The sequence below is a fragment of the Camelina sativa genome, chromosome 4, assembly GCF_030686135.1.
Source record: "Camelina sativa cultivar CO46 ecotype springtype chromosome 4, ASM3068613v1".
NCBI classification, from domain to species: Eukaryota; Viridiplantae; Streptophyta; class Magnoliopsida; order Brassicales; family Brassicaceae; genus Camelina; species Camelina sativa.
The window spans coordinates 9,169,848-9,185,776 of record NC_141883.1 but is presented as its reverse complement, the minus strand read 5'-3'; the positions used below and the strand labels follow the sequence as shown (position 1 = coordinate 9,185,776).

At 37.3% G+C, this 15,929-nt stretch overlaps 1 long non-coding RNA gene across 2 annotated transcripts; it reads right to left on the bottom strand.

Moving 5' to 3' along the window:
* Positions 1-6,135: 6,135 nt before the first annotated feature.
* On the bottom strand, positions 6,136-11,810 carry LOC109131527 (uncharacterized). 2 transcript variants are annotated; one of them, XR_002037132.2, is made up of 5 exons: positions 11,524-11,810; positions 10,924-11,145; positions 7,362-7,500; positions 6,888-7,116; positions 6,136-6,645 (listed from the first exon to the last, which is right to left on the bottom strand). It is a non-coding gene; the product is annotated as an uncharacterized LOC109131527 (long non-coding RNA). The 2 variants fall into 2 exon arrangements; XR_015596162.1 differs by having other exon boundaries at positions 7,475-7,500.
* Positions 11,811-15,929: the final 4,119 nt, after the last annotated feature.

Sequence of the window (15,929 nt, the reverse complement as noted above, 5' to 3'; positions counted from 1 at the left end):
AAGAAGTGTACGTGGTTCAATGAGAAGAATAATCACAGATAGTAATGAACAAAATAGAACAAAAAGTTTGAATGGTTACTATATAAATATGGTACGAGTATAATTGTTTTGAAATTTGTTTGATCAATCTTTCTAATAGTTCTACAAACATTTGTTTTTTGTTTGCAAACTTTACTTATATAATTGAAGAGACTATTTTTGTTTCTTACCTTTATTTTATAGTATTCATTAGATGATTTTCTAGGTTAGGTTTTGGGGGCTTAATTTTTATAGTATTAATACCTAATTTTTATTTTGTAAGTTATTTAAGCCATCATTTCCTGTTTTTCTATATCGTCTATTTAATCTATTCCTATTATGATGATATGAAATTACCTGCAACACTATACGAACAACTCCTACGAACAATGATTCCACGGCGCAACTTTTCCAGCAACACTCATATCTACAACGGACGGTTCTACATATATGACATATTTTATCATAGACAAACTCTCTCCTCAACACAAGACCATGAAGAACAGCTCTGCATGCGGCATTATAGACACCTCGATAAGCTTGCACCATTAAACTATTTGCAAGAAATTGCGTTCACTAGAACTCGAATCCCAGACATGTTTATTACATATATATTTTCTAATTATATTTCTGAGATACTTACATATATTGCCACTTATATACGAAGCACTAAACAAACTTTTCTAAAAAGTACAAAAGTAAACTAAAGACTTTTATTTTTAATGAACTCATGGTTTTTGATTATCAGTTGCAATTTAGCTATATATTTTTTTCTATATAAAATATGACTGCATTGAAATCTATTACGTAATTGATTAGATTTTTTATTTATCTTTTTTTACTGTTAATAAATATAATCCCATATGTAGATATGACCACGATTATGGTTATTATTTTTACTTAGTTTATTAACCACTGGTTACGGTTAGATATTTTGTGTAACCCTAACTCTAACTGTTTAATAAACGGTTAAATACGGTTCCAGTTCAAATGATTATAGATATATACACTTACGGTTATTGAATGATATGATACATATTGTTTGATGATATGATATAGTTGATATTATTTATTTTTCATTGATATATTTTTAATGTACTCGTATTTTTATATACTATATGATTCATATTAAATTAATAATTATTAGTTATTTTCTTACGTTTAAAATTGTTACAGTTAAATTATGCGGTTAACTAACAATTTTGATTCGATTACAATTAATTAACTGTTACAATTAATATAATTTTAACTATATATTTACCGTTACTGTTTTTAACCATTATTTACCGTTACTGTTTTTAATCATTTTATATGGTTACGCTCCGATTATGGTCTAATACGGTTACAATTTAGTTTTGGTCGGGTCTACCCACACCTCACCTAACACTAGTAAAACATATATTCCATTTTTCTAAAAAAATGACTATTATCTAAGGACTCGTGAACAAGAAATGAGACAATTAAAAATTGCAATTGGACGGTTTTTATTTTCGTTTGCGTTTGTCCATGTCCAAATGTTGCATCAGCCAACAACTAGTGTCTGGTAGTTAGTGTCTGATTCTGTATGATTTTTTGAGATATGAAACGATTAAGATTTTCTTAGTAAATAATCATTCCGAATTATCAGAATCAAAAAATTATCTTCTAATGCATCTTCAGTTTTTCCAATGTGTTTGCTCCGGCTCGTCAATGTTTGTCACCATGCTTCCTAGTATTGCCATTGTCACAGGTCATAAACTGTGTCCTCGGACATGGTTTATTAGGATTGGTTAGACACCTCAATGGTCGTAGTTTCCTATTAGAATTTAAGTTCAAATGACATTAATAGTCTCATCAAGAATTCAAAGTCAATTGCTCATTGTTTCAAGAAAACTAACTTAGGGCAGCTAGGAACAATGAAAAAATGCTAACGTAAAGAAGGAGACGAACTTGTTACTTTGACCTTACAATAGAAATAAATCTTCCATTGCCGGGAAAAGAGGAAATCTACAAAATGAAGTATAAAAGAAATATGAAACCGTTTACCTAATTAGGTAGCTAATTGAAATTAAGCAAAAGTAGTTGAAGCCATCTTTCTGGACCTTGTTCATTAAATGAATAACTAAACAAGTGCACAGTTTTGAATGAATAATTTAACATATTAATGTGAAACATCTCATTTTGTTCTTTATCATATAATTTAATTATCTAATATATTAACTGAGAAGTTAAGAATGTTCACGTTCACCCTTACGTTAGATGATTACGCTCCTACCTTTAATGAAATATCCTTACCCTTTATTCTTTTTAACTAGGTGAATACCTGTACTACGCAAGGGTTTATGTATATAAAAAGATTACAGAAATATCCGTTAAACCTAAATATTATGGTGAAGTCATCAATCTTAAGGATTTTACTATACAACTATTTAATCTGATTAGGAAGGATTTTTTCCTAACTTCAGTTACTCTACGCAACTTCCATATCTCTTAGCTTTTCATTTTCTTGAGTAGAACTCTTGAGTTTGTTTTTTTTATATATAACAAAACCATAAGACTCCTTTCCTTTTTACTCTGCGTTTTCTTGAACCAACATTCTACAGTTGTGAATATTTTCAACTAATCTTTCAATCAACAGTGAAAACTCCCCCTCTCTTCTGTATATATACAGTTCTTTCTCCACCATCGTTCTTTGGCTCCTCTTCTTTGTCCTACACGCTTGTTTACAAACAAACGTTTGAAATAGAATGAGCGAGATATCAATTATCACCGTTCGGATGGAAAACGTGGGTAAGAGTGGAGAAAACATGCATCACCATATCATATATAATATCCAGAAGGAAAATATAATATTATTCAACATGAGGCCGTTCATCAATGTTAAAACACGTTTTTCACCCTGGACCCTGCAATAACAAAGAAAAATAAATATCTAGAGCGAGTAAATAAAACAATTATGCACATTAGAACAAGTAGTTTCATAAAGTCTCTCTCACAAGATGATTAAAATATTAGTATGTATAATACATATATATTTTTATAAATGAACTTTAATCCCCGTAGAAAGAGAACAAAGGCTGAAAAGTTGAGTTAAATCTCCAAAAGATACATGTAGGAATATCGTCACAAGCAAAAATTCCTAGTCTCCTATCCTCTCAATTATGCCATCGTGTATGCGTGTGCAGATTCATGTTCCATGTTCCATAAAGATTTTGCCTCGTCAGCTCTTTCGCCCATATCAAATGCCAATAAGAGGGTATCGTATGTTCCCATTGTAGCACCTGCCATTTGCTTAACATCCACTTAGCCACCCATTTTCTTCATTAAACCTGTTGATTGGGTTTGACCAAACACACATATTATGGGCTTTAATGGGCTTGCGAAATTGACATAAGGAGGAATAATGTGATCGATTTGCTACACTTAAAATATCTACAAAGATATGAGACAATGGAGGTAGGTGAGACAAGATATACAAAAAGGAGCTTTCTAGAAAAAGGAAAAACGAGAGAAACGAGACAGATTTTCTTATTCTTCAAGCTTTCTTCTTCCTCCTTGTTGTGTTGTTGATCCTTGTTCTTCTTGTGCAAAATCTGTAAACCAAATACCAACATCACAAGTTAGTGGTGTGTGTAATCTCTTTCATATAGTGAAGCTTAGGAGCGAGAGTTCTCCCCCCGAGACGTAGCGGTTATCCGTGAACTCGGTGATCAATTTCTGTGTGTTGTTTCTTTTACAAGTAATCATTCTTACTCTTTAACTCAACAAGTGGTATCAGAGCGCTAGACTTGGTGTAAGGTTGTTAAAGAGGTTCAAGTCTAGGGTTTGAAGGAGACTTACAAAATGAGCAACACTCGGGTTGAGGTGGACAGGTTTGATGGAACAAATGACTTCTCCTTGTGGAAGGTCAGAATATTGGCTCACTTTGGTGTCCTAGGGCTGAAAGAGTTCTTGAATGATGAACAGCTGCTAAAAGACCCACCTACTGCAGAAGCAGAAGCTACAACAGCTCAACAAGACTCTCAAACGGGCACAAGTGGAGGTTCTAGGTTGTCTCCAAGTATTGATCATGTAAAGTTTGAAAAACAGAGAAGGCCAAAGATCTTATAGTACTAAACGTTGGAAATCAAGTACTAAGGAAGATCACACATTGTGAAACAGCAGCAGCCATGTGGTCTACTCTAAACAGGTTATACATGGAGACTTCTTTACCTAATCGCATCTACTTACAGCTTAAGTTCTATACTTTTAAGATGACAGATTCTAAGAGTATAGATGAGAATGTGGATGATTTTCTTAAGCTAGTTGTGGACCTGAACAACATAGGAGTGGAAGTTACAGAAGAGGTTCAAGCAATCCTGTTGTTGAGCTCACTATCTGAGAGGTATGATCAACTCAAGGAGACTCTGAAGTATGGTAGAGATACCTTGAGGTTGAATGAAGTCATTGGAGCTGCAAAATCAAAAGAAAGAGAGTTAATAGAAAGTGGAAAGCTTTTAAAATCATAAAATGAAGGTTTGTACGTTGAAACAAGGGGCAGATCTGAGAGCATAGGTAGAGGACGATCTAAGAGCATAGGTAGATCAAAGTCAAGGCCGAAGTACAATAAAAACAACAAGGGCTGCTTCATTTGTGGAAAAGAAGGACATTGGAAGAGAGAATGTCCATAAAGGTCATCAAATAAAGCTTCTAGTTCAGCTAACATTGCAACAGAACCCAAACAACCACTAGTGCTAACAGTTAGCACTCAATATACAAAGGGAGAATGGGTTATGGATTCTGGTTGTAGTTTTCACATTACACCAGGCATGGATTCTCTATTTGACCTACAAGAATTTGATGGTGGCAAGGTTTTGATGGGTAATATGACACAAAGTGAAGTAAAAGGAATTGGTAAGATTGAGATCATAAATCCAGATGACTATGTAGTCATATTAACGTATGTGAGGTACATGCCTACAATGGGAAGAAATCTCATTTCATATGGTCAACTAGAGTTGAGCGGATCCAAGTATGAAGGAGAAGATTTTGTAGTCACCTTCTACAAAAATGGGCAAAATGTTATCTTTGGAAGATACAAAGATGGGTTGTACTATCTACAAGGAAAGATAGTAAAAGGAGAAGTTTCAGTGGCAAAACCTGTAGCTAACATGACTAGCATATGGCATTCAAGGCTAGGTAATATAAGCATGAAGAACATGAATGTTCTAGTGAAGGAAGGTTACTTACCAGAGAAAGAAGTTGGTAAGCTAGACTTTTGTGAGAGTTGTTTATTTAGAAAATATCAGAAGCAAAGTTTCCCAACTGCAAAGCACACCACCAGAGGTATATTAGATTATATACACTCTGATCTCTGGGGATCTCCTTCTACTCCAGATATTCTTGGAGGTTGCAAGTATTTTGTAAGCTTCATTTATGATTTCTCTAAGAAACTATGGGTGTATTTTCCGAAGACTAAAGATGAAGCATTTCACAAGTTCAGAGAATGGAAAGAAGCAGTTGAGAATCAAATGGGAAAAAGATTAAGTTCCTAAGGACTGATAATGGTCTAGAGTTCTGTAATACACAGTTTGATAACTTGTGCAAAGAAGCAGAAATTACAAGACACAGAACATGTACCTATACACCACGACAAAATGGTGTATCAGAGAGGATGAACATGACCATTATGGATAAGGTTAGAAGTATGCTTTCTGAGACAGGATTGGGTCAAGGATTGGATTAGAAGTATACTTCAACAGCAATCTACTTCATAAACAGAACACCAAATTCATCTATTGGTTTCAAGCTACCTGAGGAGGTGTGTACATGTACAAAACCAGATTTGAGTCACCTAAGAAGGTTTGGATGTTCAGCTTTTGTCCATGTTACTCAAGACAAGATAAGTCCAAGAGTAGTGAAAGGAGTTTTTATGGGATATCCTTTTGGTATTAAAGGATATAGGGTCTGGTTACCGGAGGAACAGAAATGCACAACAAGTAGAAACGTGATGTTCAATGAAAATGAGTTGTAAAGGTAAACGTGATGTTTCATAAAGTCTATTTCACAAGATGATTAAAATATTAGTATGTATAATATATATATATATTTTTATAAATGAACTTTAATCCCCGTAGAAAGAGAACAAAGGCTGGAAAGTTGAGTTAAATCTCCAAAAGATACATGTAGGAATATCGTCACAAGCAAAAATTCCTAGTATGCTATCCTCTCAATTATGACATCGTGTATGCTTGTGTAGATTCATGTTCCATGTTCCATAAAGATTTTGCCTCGTCAGCTCTTTCGCCCTTATCAAATGCCAATAAGTGGGTATCGTATGTTCCCATTGTAGCGCCTTGCCATTTGCTTAACATCCACTTAGCCACCCATTTTCTTCATTAAACCTGTTGATTGAGTTTGACCAAACACACATATTATGGGCTTTAATGGGCCTGTGAAATTGGCGTAGGGAGGAACAATGTGATCGATTTGCTACACTTAAAATATCTACAAAGATATGAGAGAGTGGAGGTAGGTGAGACAAGATATACAAAAAGGAGCTTTTTAGAAAAAAGAAAAAACGAGAGAAACGAGACAGATTTTCTTATTCTTCAAGCTTTCTTCTTCCTCCTTGTTGTGTTGTTGATCCTTGTTCTTCTTGTGCAAAATCTGTAAACCAAACACCAACATTACAAGTTAGTAGTGTGTGTAATCTCTTTCAGATAGTGAAGCTTAGAAGCGAGAGTTCTCCCCCCGTAGCGGTTATCCGTGAACTCGGTGATCAATTTCTGTGTGTTGTTTCTTTTACAAGTAATCATTCTTACTCTTTAACTCAACAAGTGGTATCAGAGCGCCAGGCTTGGTGTAAGGTTGTTAAAGAGGTTCAAGTCTAGGGTTTGAAGGAGACTTACAAAATGAGCAACACTCGGGTTGAGGTGGACAGGTTTGATGGAACAGGTGACTTCTCCTTGTGGAAGGTCAGAATATTGGCTCACTTTGGTTTCCTAGGGCTGAAAGAGTTCTTGAATGATGAACAGCTGCTAAAACACCCACCTAGTGCAGAAGCAGAAGCTACAACAGCTCAACAAGACTCTCAAACGGGCACAAGTGGAGGTTCTGGGTTGTCTCCAAGTATTGATCCTGTAAAGTTTGAAAAATAAGAGAAGGCCAAAGATCTTATAGTACTAAACGTTTGAAATCAAGTACTAAGGAAGATCACACATTGTGAAACAGCAGCAGCCATGTGGTCTACTCTAAACAGGTTATACATGGAGACTTCTTTACCTAATCACATCTACTTAGAGGTTAAGTTCTATACTTTTAAGATGACAGATTCTAAGAGTATAGATGAGAATGTGGATGATTTTCTTAAGCTAGTTGTGGACCTGAACAACATAGGAGTGGAAGTTACAGAAGAGGTTCAAGCAATCCTGTTTTTGAGCTCACTATCTGAGAGGTATGATCAACTCAAGGAGACTCTGAAGTATGGTAGAGATACCTTGAGCTTGAATGAAGTCATTGGAGCTGCAAAATCAAAAGAAAGAGAGTTAATAGAAAGTGGAAAGCTTTTAAAATCATAAAATGAAGGTTTGTACGTTGAAACAAGGGGCAGATCTGAGAGCATAGGTAGAGGACGATCTAAGAGCATAGGTAGATCAAAGTCAAGGCCGAAGTACAATAAAAACAACAAGGGCTGCTTCATTTGTGGAAAAGAAGGACATTGGAAGAGAGAATGTCCATAAAGGTCATCAAATAAAGCTTCTAGTTCAGCTAACATTGCAACAGAACCCAAACAACCACTAGTGCTAACAGTTAGCACTCAATATACAAAGGGAGAATGGGTTATGGATTCTGGTTGTAGTTTTCACATTACACCAGGCATGGATTCTCTATTTGACCTACAAGAATTTGATGGTGGCAAGGTTTTGATGGGTAATATGACACAAAGTGAAGTAAAAGGAATTGGTAAGATTGAGATCATAAATCCAGATGACTATGTAGTCATATTAACGTATGTGAGGTACATGCCTACAATGGGAAGAAATCTCATTTCATATGGTCAATTAGAGTTGAGCGGATGCAAGTATGAAGGAAAAGATTTTGTAGCACCTTCTACAAAAATGGGCAAAAGGTTATCTTTGGAAGATACAAAGATGGGTTGTACTATCTACAAGGAAAGGTAGTAAAAGGAGAAGTTTCGGTGGCAAAACCTGTAGCTAACATGACTAGCATATGGCATTCAAGGCTAGGTCATATAAGCATGAAGTACATGAATGTTCTAGTGAAGGAAGGTTACTTACCAGAGAAAGAAGTTGGTAAGCTAGACTTTTGTGAGAGTTGTGTATTTAGAAAATCTCAGAAGCAAAGTTTCCCAACTGCAAAGCACACCACCAGAGGTATATTAGATTATATACACTCTGATCTCTGGGGATCTCCTTCTACTACAGAAATTCGTGGAGGTTGCAAGTATTTTGTAAGCTTCATTAATGATTTCTCCAAGAAATTATGGGTGTATTTTCTGAAGACTAAAGATGAAGCATTTCACAAGTTCAGAGAATGGAAAGAAGCAGCTGAGAATCAAATGGGGGAAAAGATTAAGTTCCTAAGGACTGATAATGGTCTAGAGTTCTGTAATACACAGTTTGATAACTTTTGTAAAGAAGCTGGAATTACAAGGCACAGAACATGTACCTATACACCACAACAAAATGGTGTATCAGAGAGGATGAACATGACCATTATGGATAAGGTTAGAAGTATGCTTTCTGAGACAGGATTGGGTCAAGGATTGGATTAGAAGTATACTTCAACAGCAATCTACTTGATAAACAGAACACCAAATTCATCTATTGGTTTCAAGCTACGTGAGGAGGTGTGTACAGGTACAAAACCAGATTTGAGTCACCTAAGAAGGTTTGGATGTTCAGCTTTTGTCCATGTTACTCAAGACAAGATAAGTCCAAGAGGAGTTTTTATGGGATATCCTTTTGGTATTAAAGGATATAGGGTCTGGTTACCTGAGGAACAGAAATGCACAACAAGTAGAAATGTGATGTTCAATGAAAATGAGTTGTTCAAAGACACCTTGACATATACAAGTGGAAAGAAAGAAAAAGCTGATAAAGCTTTAAGAAAACTGAAGAAAGCTGAAAAAAGAGTGTCTTTCAGCAACAATCTTGTCAGAGGTCCTTCTACCAGTTATTCTGATTTGGATGAAGCATCTTCTCAAGGTGGAGAAACATCTTCATCAGAAAGTTCAGAAGAATCAGAAGTGAATGAGGAAGCTGATGGATCAGAAAATGAATAATCTTTGGATGATTATGTGTTGGCCAGAGACAGGCAAAGAAGAAGCAACATCCGAACTCCTTCTAGATTTGAAGATGCAGATTTTGTAGCTTATGCTTTGGCAGCAGCAGAAGACTTGGAAACAGAAGAGCCTAAGTCTTATGAAGAAGCTATGAAAAACAGTAAGAGAAAGCAATGGGAAAATGCAATGAAAGAGGAGATGGATTCTCATAAAAGGAGTCATACTTGGGATCTAATTGAAAAACCAGAAAAACAGAAGCTTATTGGATGCAAATGGATCTTTAAATTAAAGTCAGGCATACCAGGAGTGGAGAAACAGAGATATAAGGCCAGGCTAGTCGCTAAAGGTTTTGTGCAACAAGAAGGCATTGATTATAATGAAGTGTTTTCTCCAGTGGTTAAACATGTTTCCATCATATTAATGTTGTCTATTGTGGTTAACATGGACTATGAATTAGAGCAAATGGATGTCAAAACAGCTTTTTTTGCATGGAAATCTAGAAGAAAGGATTCTAATGAGTCAACCAGAAGGATTTGTGCAACAGGGAAGTGAAGAAAAGGTCTGTCTGTTGAGGAAGTCTTTATATGGTCTAAAACAGTCTCCTAGATGCTGGAATCAAAGGTTTGATAAATTCATGACAGATCAACAGTTTGAAAGGACTAGTAGAGACCCATGTGTCTACATGAAAGACACCCAGGCATATCAAGCTGTTTATTTGTTGCTCTATGTGGATGATATATTGATAGCTTCAGGAAGCATGGTTGTGATTCAAAATCTCAAAGACAAGCTGAAAAATGAGTTTGAAATGAAAGATTTGGGAAAGCCTTCAAGAATTCTGGGTATGTACATCATTAGGGACACAGAGAAGGGAGAATTGATTTTGTCTCAAGGAAATTACTTAGAAAAGGTGTTGAAAACTTTTGGGATGTTTGAAGCAAGGCCAGTGGTTTCACCAACGGATTCTCAATTTAAGCTCAGAAGTTTGACAGAAGTAGAAAAGAAAGCAGAAGCTGTACATATAGAGAGAGTTCTATATGCAAGTGCAGTGGGGAGTTTAATGTATGCTATGGTGGGTTCAAGACCATATTTGGGGTTTGCAGTTGGTCTTATCAGCAGGTTTATGACAAATCCAGGAAGAGTACATTGGTCAGCAGTTAAATGGGTATTAAGATAGTTAAAGGGCTCATATACTCAAAATCTGACGTTCAAGAAAAGTTCTAAGTTTTGCAGTGAAGGTTTTTCAGATTCAGATTATGCAACAGACTTAGACAAAAGAAGGTCAGTCACAGGGTTTGTGTTTAAAGTTGGTGGAGATACAGTTTCACGGAAATCATGTTTGCAATCAGTTGTGGCTCTTTCAACCACTGAGGCAGAGTACATGGCTCTGAGCGAAGCAGTAAAAGAGGCCCTTTGGTTGAAAGGTATGTGTTCAGAATTGGGGTTTAAGCAAGACAATGTTCAGGTTCATTGTGATTCACAAAGTGCTCTAGCCCTAGCAAAGAATTCAGTTCATCACGAAAGAACAAAGCGTATAGACACTAGATTCCATTTCATCAGGGATATAGTGGCACACGGTGATGTTGTTCTACACAAGATTCACAAAACAGCAAACCCAGCAGATTTCCTAACTAAGACGGTACCTGGTCTGAAGTTCAAGCTTTTCTGTGAGCTTCTCAACATCCGATGAACAGGAGCCGCGGCCACAGGTAACTCCAACAGTCTCGCAAAACAGATTAAAATAAGATGAGTTAGTTTTGTGAGAAGTACTCAAGTGTCAGGATTAAGTAAGGAATTAAATTGGAGTTGGTGTTACCTGTTAAGTACTGGAACTGTGTTGGTGTTACAAGTTCCATGTGGAGTTCCTGACAAAACAGTTTTAAGAAAAAAAAACTGGGTTAGAGATCAAGTGTCGTGAGATTGAAGAACTCGCTCAAGCATATTGACTCAAGGCAGTTAATAACTTGAAGTTGCTATAAATTTATGTTGGAAGGGACTCTAGTTTCAGGTGGAGTCAAAAAAACAAAAAAAAAAAAAAAAAAAAAAAAAAAAAAAAAAAAAAGGAGCTGGTGAGAAATCTCACGAGAGAAGCAATGAATTGTGATGGTAATGACAAGGTGGAGCTCATCACCTAAAATGGTTTCAAATTGAAACTTTTAAGTTTCAAAATTTCTGCAAATTTCAAAAGATCCTAGTCTCTAATTATTAGAGTGAAGAGATAAGAGATAGAGATTAGATGTAACTGGGAGTTGCAGAGGAAGCAATGATGAGATTCACCGGAGAAGCTTCATCGAAGGAGCTGCGTTTATTTCATTGAAGAAGATGAAGTTCATGTCTCAAAAATTCACGGAGGAGCTATGACGCCGAGAATGAGTGAGCAGAAACGCAGCTGGAGGTATTTTCCGGCGAGAATAGGGATGTTAGCCGGGGAAGGGAGAGTTCACCGGAGTAGTTCGCTGGAGGAGGCAATAATCCGGTGACATTGAGCAGCTTCACAAAGGGACAAAGAGAAGAGATTGGTTTCGGTGATGTCGATGTCGTGAATGTGTTGTGTGTCAAAAGGTGGAGATTTGTTGATTGGGTTTGACCAAACACACACATTATGGGCTTTAATGGGCCTGCGAAATTGACATAAGGAGGAACAATGTGATCGATTTGCTACACTTAAAATATCTACAAAGATATGAGAAAGTGGAGGTAGGTGAGACAAGATATACAAAAAGGAACTTTCTAGAAAAAAGGAAAAACGAGAGAAACGAGACAGTTTTTCTTATTTTTCAAGTTTTCTTCTTCCTCCTTGTTGTGTTGTTGATCCTTGTTCTTCTTGTGAAAAATCTGTAAACCAAACACCAACATCACAAGTTAGTGGTGTGTGTAATCTCTTTCATATAGTGAAGCTTGGGAGCAAGAGTTCTCCCCCAAGATGTAGTGGTTATCCGTGAACTCGGTGATCAATTTCTGTGTGTTGTTTCTTTTACAAGTAACCGTTCTTACTCTTTAACTCAACAAAACCAAACAACTCATTACTTCATATTTAGAAAAATTTACACTTGGACATAAGAAGTCGTATTACTATACTTGAATCACACGATGCCATTGGCTTCTCTTAAGATTTGCAAAAGCCTTAGCTGCGAATATAACGGGAAAAATATGCCTCCCAATCTACCCATTTGTTGAAATCTCCATACACAGCCTCTTTTTTTGGGAGTCCAAAGAGAACATGGCTATTTTGTCATCCTTTTAGTTACGAAAAACGTATATTGTAACAGAATCTTCACTTACCATTTGGACAAGATTAAGTGCTTTATGTCCAGACCCAACAGAGTAGAATCATTCTTCTTCCACAAATGTTGCTACTTCTTCCCCACGTTCTTTATTTCCTTACTGATGAATCAATCGGAACAAACAAAGTCAAAGATTACTCAAGAAAGAGATGGAACCAAACATAATTTAGAACATATCACTTGTAATGTAACAAACAAACCTCTCCACAACGGCTCCATAACCTATGTCCAAATTTACGGTTTGCTTCTCTGAGAACTTAAAACCAATTTCACCATAACGACATGTTGTGATTCACATCACATGAATCATAAGCAACCTAGTTTTAAAGAACAAAAACATAGATAGAATCTAACAAAACAAAAAATAACCATTAAACAGAAAAATAGTAACCTACAAGAACATATTACCTTTGCCCCGATGAAAAAATCAAAACTTGTTGCCTTCAACGTGGAGTAACTTCCACAACTTGCAAATTCAACCAACAAAAAGCATATTTTAAAAAAGAATTCACGTTTGAAAAACAAAAATACAATCTGAAATAGAGTTTTAAACTATGTTTTTTTCGTCCAGAGAGTATATTTCCTGGTAACACAACAACTTGTTGAAGAATGAAAGTCAATATGAGAAGAAAAGGGAGACTATACCTTGAGATGACCACTGGATATTTTTATGTCTTAGACCATCTCCAATGTAGCGCGAGACAACAACGCTATGGCAGTTTTTCCTAGGAAGTTCTCTTCCAGACACGAACATCGAGGCACCGCTAATATCAAAAATTTCCGACGCTGGTGGGGCTCAGGCTTGCCGGTGTCGGGAAACCTCTTCCTCTGCTCCCACTTGTAGCTTTCTTAATCTTCTTAGATCGACTTCTCAATCTTTTTTTCTTCTCTTTTTTCTCCCTTTTGCATCATCCCCAGACCTTCTTGAATTCCCTAGATCTAGACAAAGACTTGTGCATCATTAATTACCGAAGGGGGTGGAGCCCGACGTGCTCCCATCTCTGGTACCTTGAGTTAGCCTCTCTGCCGGCGGTTCAAAAGTCTCTCTGTGTATCTTCTTCTCGATCCGGAATGTATGTGGACTCTGTAGAGCCCCCACCTTCATCGTCACTTGAGCTCTGTGAGGTAGAGACGACGACGATGGCTAGGAACAACTTCTTCAGAAATACGATTGTTCTCCGATGTTGGACTCCCGCCTCAAACCTTTTCCACCCTCTGAGATTGGCAGAACTAGTTTCTTTTCCACCGGAGATAGGAAACTTCTCGTCACTCTCTCTGATAAGCCGCCATACGAATCAACCTCCCGTGCCATCTACAAAAACCCTTGGTTCGCTGTGGATGAGCTCTAATTTTGTTGTCGGCTTGCTAGCATTTCAAGGTTTCCTGCCCAAACTGCAAAGATCCAGGTCTTTTCTATCTTTTACTTATGTTCTCCTCTAGACTTTGCCTAGTTCCATTTGTTAAGCTTGTTCTCCGAAGACTGCAACTGAGAGTCCAATTGTTTAGCTTGACTTGGATTTACTTTGTCTATGATAGAAACCTGGAATCTGCTCACCCTGTGCCAGTGTTTAATGGTTCTAAGTACTAGAAGAAAGAAGGCTTTTTCAACCCTATCCCATCTAGCGTTTCTAGTTATCAGTCAAAACACTTAATCCGCACCATTTTCGTGCTACCCTTAACCTAGAAAACCATGCTTGCTCTGCTTTTACCATTGACAAACCGGCCACATGCTTTGTGTGGATTTCTTAATCTCTTTGGCGAAAGGAGCCTTATGAGAGAGAACCCACCTGTACTGTTATGGTTTGTCATACATATTTGGTTTTCTCTAGTTTTTACTACCCTTCAATGGTCTGAATGTGAAGGTGCACAGCTTTTTGGTCTATTGCCCTGGACTCTACTGTACTCATCCGACGGAGCAACACAACCATCTTTCAGCATCATCTCTATCAAACGAAGCCTACTTGGGATACCAATAGCCCATCAGACCAATCCTGCTCTACAGCTCTCTTCAGCAAATCGGCTACATGGACTCCTTAATCTCTTTGGAAAGCACCAAATGAGAGAGAAACTTTGTAACATCCGCGAACCGAAATCCCGGTTTAGGGGTTGCATCGGTCGATGTAAGGTTGGTTTTCTGCGGACGAGTATAAGTTAAACGTTGCGTTTTGGGTTAGGAAAACCCTTATACTCGAGTTTTTTCTCATTCGGCGAGTTTGGCCATTTTTGAGAGACAAGAAAAGAGAGAAGAAGTTCCCTAAGTGTTCTTGAGTGTTCTTGGTGATTTCTGGTGATTGGAGGCATTTCCTATAGAGATCTGTAGCTGAGATCGTTGTAGGAGCTTCCTAGGAGCGTGTTCTTCCTTGTTTAAGGTTCAGAAACTTTTTGACAAAGGTAAGTGCATGATCATGGCTTATCTAAGCTGGAGATTTCTCTGATCTGCTTGTTATATGTTGTTAGGCATGTTAGTATGTTATCTAGGACGTTGGGAAGCTTTCTTGTGGCGCGGGATCGAGTTTTGTGTTTGTAGGAACGAAGATTTGGCGAGAAGCTTCGGGGAAAAACGATGCTCGGCATGTGCATCGGTCGATGCACTTGGTGCGTTGGTCGATGCAAGTTCGAGGACGGCGCGTAAAACCTTAGGGTTTTTGTGCTATGTCGAGCATGCGTCGGTCGATGCAATGGGAGTATCGGTCGATGCAAGTGAACCTTGCATCAGTCGATGCATATCATGCGTCTGTCGACGCAACCCTAACTGGTGTCGGTCAATGCATGTTTTGTGTCGGTCGATGCAGAGTCCTGGTTTGTTATTGTTGATTGTTGATTGTTGGATGATGGTTAGAGTTGTCTCTATTGCTTTTGTGTATAGCCCAATAGATGGGAGGATTGCCTAACTGAGTGTTTATAAAATACTCATGCATTGCAATTTGTGTTTGTGGTGCAGGTAAAGGCAAAGTGTGATCGTGCAATCAAGGCAATGAAGAGGAGGATGTTCTAGGGACTCGATTCGATGTTGTCTGGCTTGCTAGGTTGCTAGAGTTGATTCTTTAGAATGTGGTTTAGGTTGCTGGTTCTATGATTCATGTTTTTTTGGATATTGTTTATGTTATAATTATTCGATTATTATTGGATATTGGATATCGTTTCAGTTTGGTATCAGAGCCCTTACGGTTCTAGGTTTGGGTTCATTAGGCTTTGTGCTGTAGATGTTTGGGATTGCATGTCTTGATTGATTATGTGAGTTAGTCAATTGTGTGTGGCATGGATTCCTAGAACATCCTCTTCGAGCCTACAATGTGATTCCATGGTGAGTTTATGTTTTTGTGTTATGTTAATTGTGTGCTTAGCCTTCTGTTCATGGTAGTGCA